Source organism: Balaenoptera musculus, chromosome 10 (genome assembly GCF_009873245.2).
Source record: "Balaenoptera musculus isolate JJ_BM4_2016_0621 chromosome 10, mBalMus1.pri.v3, whole genome shotgun sequence".
Lineage (NCBI taxonomy): Eukaryota > Metazoa > Chordata > Mammalia > Artiodactyla > Balaenopteridae > Balaenoptera > Balaenoptera musculus.
The window spans coordinates 8,910,166-8,922,366 of NC_045794.1; the positions used below are offsets into that span (position 1 = coordinate 8,910,166).

At 39.1% G+C, this 12,201-nt stretch overlaps 1 protein-coding gene across 1 annotated transcript in view; it reads right to left on the reverse strand.

Moving 5' to 3' along the window:
• The window catches only part of STYK1 (serine/threonine/tyrosine kinase 1), a 47,500-nt gene extending 46,571 nt beyond the window's left edge, over nt 1-929 (reverse strand). Inside the window, exon 1 of the mRNA XM_036866672.1 lies at nt 805-929. The gene's annotated coding sequence lies outside the window, so the exon portion shown is untranslated. The remainder of the gene's footprint in view (nt 1-804) is intronic.
• Nucleotides 930-12,201: the final 11,272 nt, after the last annotated feature.

Sequence of the window (12,201 nt, forward strand, 5' to 3'; positions counted from 1 at the left end):
CAGATATAGAAAACAAATTAGTAGTTACCAGTGGGGAGAGGGAAGGGGGAAGGAGCAAGATACGGGTATGGAATTAAGAGATAACAAACTACTTTGTATAAAATACATAAGCAACAAGGATATATTGCACAGCACAGGGAATAATAGCCATTATTTTGTAATAACTTTTAACAGAGTAAAATCTATAAAAATACTGAATCACTATGCTGTACACCTGAAACTAATATAATATTGTAAATCAACTATACTTCAATAAAAAAGAAAAAGAGAAGACAAATTAAGAAGGAAACCAAAATTCGGTAAACGAAGAACAGCATTATCAGACTGCACAATTTTTAAGCGTGATTACAGATATTATCTCATCTCATTTAAATATCACAACAACCCCGTGAGGTAATTACGTTCTTAATTACGCATAAGAGATGAGGAACTGAAGCTGAGAGCAGGGAGCCCAAGGCGGCACTTCTGAACGACTGTATTGTCCTGTGACAAGTCCTGTAATTCCTGTACATGCTTGTTTCTATATATCTCCCCTCTCCTGACGGCCTCCTCTCCAGATTGCTGAGGCAAGTTTAGCCTCTCCTTAAAAAAAGACAGAAGCCAAAACCCACGAGATGCTTGTTCCAAAGACATACAGATTCATTCACCTGGTGATCGCTGTTCACATAAAATAGAAACAGCCACTCGCAACCATCCCACTTTCGGCCGCCTCCCTTTTTTTCTTCCCAAACATCAAAGTCCACCCAGAGCTGCATCACTGCCATCCCCCTCCCACCCTTAGTACCCCCAAACGCTTTTTACTACCGTGTCCTTCCTCTGGTCACTCTGTATTTCAGATGAAACTGGCCCAGCCAGGAAAAAAAAAAAAAAAGAAGACTGTTTTGGGTAGGGCAAGCTGTGCCGTCCTCAAGGAAATGCTTTTCAGTCCCTCCTTCCCACTGTGGGGCGTGGCTGCCAGCAAAGGATGGAGTTTGGGCGGGTTCCCCACAAAGGAGAGTCTGCGGGCACTGAGGTTTCCGGGACTCACCACACATGAACCAGCAGGAAACCTCTGCCGAAACTGTAAAAGGTGGACTTGTTGCTGATCAACTTATTCATTTCCTTCACTAGCGATTGCTAGACAGGTATAAAGGAGACGCCTGTCCAGGTGAAATTATAGTCATGATAAAGCGCAACAGCGCCACCTCCTGTGCGACCCAATAACAGCTGCCTTCATTGGTGCTTAGAGTGGTCAGGATTTGACTTTAGCTCCAGGGACAATCGCAACCCCAAGTCTTTACTGGGTGCACCAGATTATGTTGACCACTGCTATGACATGAGGCAATAGATATGGGACAAGTGAAAATAAAAATCCCAGGAGTAGGTAATCAATCATTCACAAATGCTTTTTACATAATCCGTGTGCTCTGTTCTCCTCTAGGGATATAGTGATGAACAACTAGTTAGGTTACTGGCCCATATGGAATTTATGTTAACTTTTTAAATTTTTTATTTATTTATTTATCTATCTATCTATCTATTTATTTATTTATGGCTGTATTGGGTCTTTGTTGCTGCGCCTGGGCTTTCTCTAGTTGCAGCGAGCGGGGTCTGTTCTTCGTTTCCGTGCGCAGGCTTCTCATTGCGGTGGCTTCTCTTGTTGGCGGATCACAGGCTCTAGGCACACGGGCTCCAGTATTATTTGTGGAATGCGGGCTCAGTAGTTGTGGCGCATGGGCTTAGTTGTTCTGCGGCATGTGGGATCTTTCCAGGTCTCGAACCCGTGTCCCCTGCATTGGCAAGCGGGTTCTTAACCATTGCGCCACCAGGGAAGTCCCCCCACGTGGATTTTACAATCATAGGAGACACTGAAGAAAATACACAGCTGGGAGAATTCCAAATTAGATACTAACACCTAATACATGTTCTATTCAAGAAATATAGGTCATAGATTGAATAGATGGCCAGTTTGTTCAGCATTGTTAACAAACTAAGCAGAAATGGGGGCATCATTAGAACAGGAAGAATTTGGGTGCAATGTGATGTGGCACATTTAGAGACTGAGGTACTTCAGTTCTCTAGTCTTTGCTAGTAACAGTTTTATTTCCTTCGGATCTCTTTTAAAATAGGATGAATTGTACTGAATGCCACTGAATTGACATTTAAGAATGGTTGATGGTTAATTCTGTTATGGGAATTTTACCTCAATTTTTAAAAAAAGAATGGATGAAGTCTCATCAGTCAAATGTTCTTCCCATCCTTTATGTCATAATTGATGAATAAAGACACATGAGGGGCTTCCCTGGTGGCGCAGCGGTTGAGAATCTGCCTGCCAATGCAGGAGACACGGGTTCGAGCCCTGGTCTGGGAAGATCCCACATGCCGCGGAGCAACTAGGCCCGTGAGCCACAACTACTAAGCCTGCGCGTCTTGAGCTTGTGCTCGGCAACAAGAGAGGCCGCGACAGTGAGAGGCCTGCGCACCGCGATGAAGAGTGGCCCCCGCTCGCCGCAACTAGAGAAAGCCCTCGCACAGAAACGAAGACCCAACACAGCCAAAAATAAATATAAATAAATAAAAATTTTAAAAGATAGTCGCATTATTAAAAAAAAAAAAGACACATGAACTGATCTGAGCTTTATATTATGTAATCTCCTACTCTACTTCCCCAAAAACCCTGATCTCCTTGAAGGCAGAGACCATGGCTTACTCATTTTTGTAATTCCTGCAGCATCCAACATACTGCTAGATACCCATTCTGATACACAGAATTGTGTTTAAAAATCTAGTTTTTGTAAAGGACCCACTACAGTCATAGAAGTAATAACCTCTAGGACCTAGAAATTTTTAAAAATATATACAGATAGAACAAAGGGGGATTCAAAAGTTTATTCTCCAATTTTAATAAACAATCAAATAAATGATGAATTTTTAAAATTTCTGAGATAGAGAAAACTCTGGAAATAACTGCACAGACACAGGAACACCTACATACATGCTAGATAGAGAATCTTAAACAGAAGCTATAAACAGGAGGCATATATGTATCACTGGTCCCACACATATATGCATGAATAAGGTGTCTAGATATTCCTTATTTCTCTTTTCTCTCCAAGTGTTCATTCCCTTATAATTTCAATTATTACCTCTGCCTCAAATTTCTGTCCCTCTTACTCATTTTCAGCAATGCTTCAGTCCATCCTTCCCTGCCAGATGGCTATTTCGGCCTCGCCATTCGTTCAATCAGCATTTATTGAATGCCCATTTTCCGCTCTGCCCATATTAAGTACTGAACAGCAAGAGGTCACACTGAAATATATACTGGGGACCTCTTCATTCTGCAGTTTAGTCCATACACACCTCTACCAGATCCTCTAAATTCCTACAACAACACTCGTTCCTGTGTTATTTAGTGTATTCTGTCGGATTCTACAAATGTGAGGAGGAATTCCAGCTTGAAGACTGGTGGGGTGGACCCTCCTGAAATCTGTTTACATGAGGCATGGAGAAAGCCCTAGAAAATTGTTAATTATAAGGAAAGAGTCAGAGCAAGAAGGCTTTGCCCAATGACAAGAATAGAATGATGTTCAGCGTTGTGTCTGTCTCTTGAAGTCCTTTGGCCTAGACCTCATAACATAACTGAGCCTCAGGAAAGGTGACCGTAAGTACAACTGGGAGAGTTATTTCACAAAACAGAAAAACAAAACAAAGCCAAAAAACTATGATAGACTTTGGGTAGCATTGCTTTGGAACTGTTTCAAAGGAAGATAACACAAAAGCGAGGCAAATGGATTCTTCCAACTTTATCTGAAAACAATCCAACTTCACCATAGGAGGGCAGCAGGGGACCATACACAGCTTCACAGGCCCAGAGGCTTACAAAGGTTTGCATGGCACATGGAAACAGAACAATGATGCAAGCTGTAAACAGAGTCAGCAATAGACTCGCTGCAGCAATGCCCCCCACCTAAATGGGGCGTCTCAGGAATTGAAAGAACAGTAGATATTGCCAACTAAAAATTGTCACTCGCCATCTGGTTCTACAAGGATGAAGTCACTAGCCACAGCAATCCCTGACCTTCAACACACCTTAAAAGGGGTTCAGGGTGGAGATCAGGAATGAGGGTCTCTGTGCTCTGGGAAAAACTGGCAGAACAGGCCTTCAGATAGTTAGATATTTTCAGGAGGAGATTTTATGAGCCCAATTTCTTGCATCTTCTGATATCTAGAAAAGCACTAAAATCACTCACGTAGGCATCTGCTCCTGGTGACCAGCAGTAACCCTCTGCCAAAATGTGAGCTTGACTGCACATACCCCCTTCTCTAATATCTTATATATACCGACATTTCCCCCTACCTGTTCAGAGCAGTGAGGACCATAGCCCAGGAGACATCTTCTCGTTTCCCTATCTACTGGCTGGATGACAGCAGGACAAGCTGAAACCATGTATTAAAGACAACAGACCCATAGCAAGGAAAGAGATTTTATTCCTAAGAAGCCACTGGGAGGAAAATTGCCCATGGGAACCACTCAACCAAAAGTGTCCATAAGAAAAAAGTGTATTATAGTAAACCACTGAAATTTACGATGGTTTGTTACAGCAGCTAGAATTAATTACCCTGAGAAATGCAGACATACCACTTTTTCAGAGCCACTGTTCTCCACATAAATAAAAGGGAAATAAAAAGTCTTGCAGTAAAGGTAAAAGATAATCTATATAGTGCTCGGTACATAGGATACATTAGTGAGATATATGTAAATTGTGAGGAAAATACGAAGGTTTGCTTATGTTTTTATCTTGAAGTATATGAAAGTAAGCTTTCTCACTAAAATTCACTGTATTTTTATATAAAAGAGTGACAATGGAATACTCACTGAATCTGCATGTCAGAGGGTCACGTGTCACGTATGCAGGATGAGGTATCCTGAGAAAAGAAATGCAATTACATGAAAAAAGGGGTTGATAACTTACATTTGTTTATATATGTTTAACATAATGCAATCTATAATGATATCAATGTGGTTTATTTTGTAAAATCAAAACCATTAAATAGTATAATCCTGGCAATACCTTGAAATGAGAAGTAATAAATTGTCCTATATAGATGCACCTGTATACTTAAGAGAATTGTCACATTTAAAATGTTATCCACTTTTCTTTTATATGAAGGCAGGTCTCCTAAATTTGCTATTTTTTCTGTGTTCAGTGACTGACAGGAGTATGCTAGCAGATAGTTGTAGAAAAGATGAACACCTTCAAGGTAAAAGTGATATTTTCACAATGTGTAAAAATTGAACTTTTTTGAAAAGAACCCTTGCTATGGGGTTTGAAAACGGGTTTTTGGAGATGTTATTATTCATTATCTTGTATTTTTTTGTTGCTGAAATGATATATTTTTCACCTCTGAATTCTCTCATATTTACATATTTCTAAAACTTTTTAAAATTTCTAACCTCTCTAAAAATTATATAAATGAATAGTTTCCACTTACTTTGAAAGCAATTATTATGTAACAATTTCTAACTAGTTTACATAACTGTTTTGATACCAGATAGATAATTTTCTATGCAAATTCCAACAAAACATTTAAATAGTTGGTAGATGGAATTGAAATATATCATGATAGAAGCAAAATGCTTTTCTTCCATTTGGACCCATACATTTTTTTCAGCTATTACAGCCACTGAAATCGACTATCAGATCAAAGTGAACATATAAAACATATTTTCAAATCACATATCACAAAATATTAAGCCAATACTTTTACAAATAATAAAACAATTTAAATCACTTTACTAGTTATTATTAAAATATCATAGTAAGAAGTTTGTTACATTAATAAACATTTTCTGCATGATATCTTGTCTTTCATTTTTAATTTCTTTTTTATGTTTTATAACAGGTACTATAAGTACATACAAATACGTACACAGAGTTTTTGTATTAAAAAACGCATGCATTGGGATACATACTCACTTTTATTTATTTATTTATTTATTTTTAATTGAAGTTCAGTTGATTTACAATGTGTTAGTTTCAGATGTACTGTAAAGTGACTTGCATACTCATTTTTAAAAATTGACTTAAATCAATTTTTTAAATTAGAATGAATGACTAAAAGAACAGAGACAACTATTCTCAATGGTACCTATAGTATCTGAAATTTAAATAACTTCATTTGAAACCACTAGCATAGTATCATGAGAAAAACTGTACAACTGAGTCTTTTCTTATTTCTTTATTAACATCAGGAAATTTATCCCTGAGGGTTGTGGTAGGGAAAAAAACAAACAAACCTCTGACCACTCTAAGTTATAAGTACACAAACTGGGACATTGTGATGAATAAGATTGGAAAGGGAATCCAGATTGAAAGCATTGGAAAACTCTTCCCGTGGTTCATCTGCAACCTCCCAACTACAGTCATATTTGTAAAGGATGTGACACCAGCAGTAATTGAACCTTAAAATGAATGTCTTAAAAGAAGGAAGAGGAGCGCAAGGACTAAGCAAAGGAAAAGTGGAGGAAAAAAGAAAAGTTCAGAGTCTGTCAAGAAAATGACTTCAGTAGTTCTTAACCGTCACTAGTACATTTTAACTTCAGCGACTTTAGAGTTATCTCAAACTATACTTGTCAAAAATGGTCTCATATCACAGTTTAAACACACTTCTTTTTTTCCTTTTTTATTTTAAATGAATTTATTTATTTATTTATTTATTTTTGGCTGTGTTGGGTCTTCGTTGCTGCGCGCGGGGTCCCTCTAGTTGTGGCGAGTGGGGGCTACCCTTCGTTTCGGTACGCAGGCTTCTCATTGTGGTGTCTTCTCTTGTTGCGGAGCATGGGCTCTATGTGCGTGGGCTTCAGTAGTTGTGGCACGCGGGCTCAGTAGTTGTAGCTCACGGGCTCTAGAACGCAGGCTCAGTAGCTGTGGTGCACAGGCTTAGTTGCTCCGGGGCATGTGGGATCTTCCCGGACCAGGGCTCAAACCTGTGTCCCCTGCATTGGCAGGCAGATTTTTAACCACTGTGCCACCAGGGAAGTTCCTAAACACACTTCTAAACTGACACTAAGTGAGCAAGTTGTCCAATCCTCATTCAGCTTCTCCGTTGCCTGTTCCTGTTTGTTGCCACATGCTTGGAACACTCTACATTGGCTGTTGCCTCTGCTATCATTTCCCCTACAATTATGTGCAGACCCAGATTACGAATATCAGCCAGTGAAATATGGTTCTTTGGTGCCATCCCTAGAAGTGATCTTGACAGAGGCACTTATGAAAGGACAATGGCATACTAAAGTTGAGGGAGAGCTGGGGAAAACTCTGCAATGACTTCACCCTGACCCCCAGTTGAAAACCACTGATCCACACAACGTTTTTCCTTTCAGCCAGACATGAAAACCCTGCTGCTGAGTGAGTGGCTTGAGATTAAAGATGATGAGAACTTTGGATCTGAACCCAGATCTTCTGATTCCCAGACTCTTTCTCTCTGTCTCCTCCATTTCCATGGGTTTGAGCCTCCTAGTGAATCTGTGTGACCTGGATCCACAACTTTCTCATTTCCTAAATGGCAACAAAAGCTACTAGCCAGGATTGGTGTGAAGGTTTAAAACAATGCTGAGAACATTGGCACTTAATGTATTTTTCATTTATGCAAGAAACCTTAAAGATTAAAAAGTCCCTAAGTTAATAATACCATATTTCTTTACTTTTTTTCTATACAATTTTTATCATCTTTAATTTGCCTAACCCAGTTTCTTAAATTTTTGAAGGAGTTAAGATAGGTTTAGCTTAGGTCTACATGAGTTCACAAGACAAGTTTCCAAGTGGGAAAGGTGCTAAGATCTTGCCCCTTCTTCACTCAGTCTGGCTGAAACCACATCTTTTTTTTTTGAATTTCTGAATTTTATTTTATTTACTTTTTTATACAACAGGTTCTTATTAGTTATCTATTTTATACATATTAGTGTATATATGTCAATTCCAATCTCCCAGTTTGAAACCACATCTTTTGATAAACTCAGTCAGTATATAGCTTTGAAGATTTCCTTTGTCTCCCCCAAAACTCAGCACTACATGTTGATGGAGGAGAAACCAGTGGGTCTAGATGGACAGATGGTCTGTTGGTGCAAGAAAGTAGGAAAACTTGACAACAACATCAATCAACAGAATCTTGTTGACATTTATAGAACAGTCCACCCAACAAGAGCAGAAATATTTGTAAGAGCTCATAGAACATGCTATACGATAGACCATATCATGAGCCGTAAAACCAAAATAATACTCAACAAATTTTAAGGAAGTAAAATTATTCAGCATGTTCTCTGACAACAAGGGAATATAATTAGAAATTAACATCAGAAAGATAACAGAAAAAGCACTAAACACTTGGAAATTAAGCACCACACTTCTAAATGGGTGAACGAGAAAGTCTCAAATTTTAAAATACATTAAACTGTATGAAAATGTAAATACAACATTTGAAATTTGTGGGGCACAGGTAAAGCAGTGCTGAGAGGGACATTTATAGCATTAAAATGCTTATCTTAGAATAGGAGAAAAGTCTCAAGTCAATAATCTAAGCTCCCATCTTAAAAAAAACAGAAACTGAAGAGCAAAATAAACCCAAAGGAAATAATAATGTGCAGAAATCAATGAAATAAAAACAGAAGTCCTAGCCAACCAGCACAATGAGGCAAAGAGAGGAAATAAAAGGCACACAGACTGGAAAAAAAGGATAAAACTGTCCCTATATTCAGATAATATGATAAAAATCCTGTTTTGTAACTACGGAAAATTCCAATTTACCAAAAAAAAAAAAAAATTCCTAGAACTGATAAATGAATTCAGTGAATTTATAGAATACATGGTCAACATATAAAAATCTATTGTATTTCTATATTTTAAGATTTACAGTAATCAAGACAATGTGTTGTTGGCAGAGGGACAGACAAACTAGACCAATGGAACAGAATAGAGACCCCATAAATAAACCCACATGAGCAGGGCCAACTGGATTTTGGCAAAGGCATAAGCAGTGCAGCCAAGGAAGGATAGTCTTTTCAAGAAATGGTGCTGGGATAATCGGATATTCGTAGGCAAAAAAATGAACCTCAACCTATACCTCACATCCTATACAAAAATTATCTCAGAGGAAAACATAGAAGAAAATCTTCAAGACCTAGGCTAGATGAAAAGTTCTTAGACACGACACCAAAAGCACAATTCATACAGGAAAAATAATCAATAAATTGGACTTTATCGAAATCAAAAACTTTTGCTCTAACAAAAGACACCATTAAGAGGGTGAAAAGACAAGCCACTAACTGGAAGAAAATATTTACAAACCACATATTTGACAAAGGACTCATATCTAAATTATAATACATAAAGAATTGTTTTTTTTTTTTAATAAATTTTCCCACCAAGGGAGAAAAATAGACTTTATTTACAAGTAATAACATTTAGAAAAGATCCATCCCTGGCCCTTAAAAATCTTCCCAGCACTTTAAATTCAGGGTGTTCCCACAAGGTCAATGCCCAGTCTCAGACTTCAAGAGCAAGGGCCCTGTTCGGCCCAGCCACCAGGACAAAGAAGCAGGGACCAGGGTCTGTTCCTCCAACGGTCCCTTCTAGATCCAGAGGCTGAAAAGATTGGCTGAGCCCAAGGACTCAGCCACTCATAGCCAGCTTAAAAAAAAAAAAAAAAATTGTAAAAGACATGAATAGATGTTTCACCAGAGAATATACACACAACAGATGAGCATATGAAAATATATTCAACATTATTAGCCACTAGGGAAATGCAAATTAAAATCACAATAAATATCACCACACACATTATTTACAGAAGAGCTAAATTTTAAAAAGTGACAATACCAAATGCAGATAAGAACTCTCATACATGGCCGCTATGAATGTAAAATGATACAGCCACTGTATTAGATTGCTAGGGCTGCCACAAAAACACACCACAGACTGGATGGTTTAAACAATTTATTTTCTCAGAGTCCTGGAGCTGGAAGTCCAAGATCAAGGTGCTGGCTGGTTTGGTTTCTCCTGAGGCATCTCGACTTGCAGATAGCTGCCCTATTGCCTGCCCCTTCACATGGTCATCCTTCAGCACATGCGAGCCCCTGGTGTCTCTTCCTGGTCTTATAAGGGCACCAATCCTATGGAATTGGGCCCCACCCTACTGGCCTCATTAACTTATCTCCAGATATGGTTATATTCTGAGGCACTGGGAGTTAGGGCTTCAACGTAAGAATTTGGAACATAATTCAGCCCCTAACAACCATTCTGGCAAATAGTTTAGGAATTTCTTAAATAAAATACACACACACACGCATGCAATTCCCAATGTTTTTATTGCTTGGTAAATCCTGTTCCCAGTGGTGCCATGTCAATGTAGCAGGTATAGGAGTCACCCAGAACTCCACAGGTGAAATCCTCCATGAATTAAAGTGAGAAGATCAGTGCATGAAAGGATGATACTATGGCAGTAACAAAGTAGCAATTTCTCATTTCTCACATGCTTCCACTCTATACCCTTCTTAATGGAATACTGCCCAAACTACAGGGGCTGGGGGAATATTACATTATCAGCGTGGGTTTCAATTCCGTTACAGCTTCCCATCCCCATTCTGAGAACCTGGGTGACTCTGGAACTAGCTTATCAGTTAAAATGAAATGCTTTCACCCTGAGAAAGTCACAAAGCTGATGAAGTCTTTACCACTGCCACTGACAAGATCACCTAATTTTCAGAGATTTCTATCAGCACCTGCTTCCTTTCTAGACTTTTCCTATTAAACCAGACATTCATGCCATAATATATACAATTATTCCTCTAAAGTCAAGAGAATTTTTACCCTCTTTTCAGCTGAAAGCAAGTACGAGCTCTTGGATTTAATGTGTCAGTTCTAAGATTCAAAGAACTTTATTACTTCAAAATCTCGAAGTATTAGTCTTTATAAATACATTTCTTCAATCCACTAAGGGCAAAAGTACTTTCGAAAATTGCCTCTGTGCAATAAACGCAGGAATCCCGATAATGCTGTTGCAATTGATATATTTGTGACGTGAAAACACCCAGCATTACTTGGCACATAGCAGGCAGGCACTCTATCATTTTCAGTTGCATAGGGCTACTTTCCCAATAGGAGCTGTTGCAAATATGCAAAACTCCAGAGCTTCAAATGAATACCGATCACAGCTAATGTGTAATCACGGTATAACAGGCTCTAGTTAATCTCTATAGCTGTGCTCCCACCCAGGGACCGTGTGTCTCTTGGTAAAGTAATTCAAGTCCCTGATTTTGTGCTGTAAAAGAACTTACTTCAGGCCCATCCTCATATCACATCCAATTTGTATTTTCTCCTGTAGCTCCAACCAGTGTGTTTTAGGGTTGTAATTATATACACTACCAAAGTTAAGACTTTTTTTCCCCAACTCTATGCACTCATTGCTACATTTTTTTCTCTAGAAATAGAATAGCTGTAACCCTGATGGATGGTGGTATTTAGAGGTAAGGGTGTTGGAATGACAAAGTGTTTATAATTGCAATGTTGAAAAACCCTCAATACCCAGTAACAGAAGACTGACACAGGTATGGGGAGCTATGCAGTGCGAAGTTATGGAGCCAGTACAAAGGATAAGAGGACTCTACATACACTGGTGATGGAACAAGAGGAAAGATATTAGGTGGAAAAAAATCTCAGGGCCCAAATGTATATGGTGCATTTTTAAAAAAACATTTTAAAAAGTATGTTGGAGGGGGCTTCCCTGGTGGCGCAGTGGTTGAGAATCTGCCTGCCAATGCAGGGCACACGGGTTCGAGCCCTGGTCTGGGAAGATCCCACATGCCGCGGAGCAACTGGGCCCGTGAGCTACGATTGCTGAGCCTGCGCGTCTGGAGCCTGTGCTCCACAACAAGAGAGGCCGTGACGGTGAGAGGCCCGCGCACCGCGATGAAGAGTGGTCCCCACTTGCCGCAACTAGAGAAAGCCCTCGCACAGAAACGAAGACCCAACACAGCCAAAAATAAAAAAAAAATAAAAAAAATAAATAAATAAAAAAATTTAAAAAAAAAAAAAAAAAAAAAAAAAAAAAGTATGTTGGAGGGCTTCCCTGGTGGCGCAGTGGTTGAGAATCTGCCTGCCAATGCAGGGCACACGGGTTCGAGCCCTGGTCTGGGAAGATCCCACATGCCACGGAGCAACTAGGCCC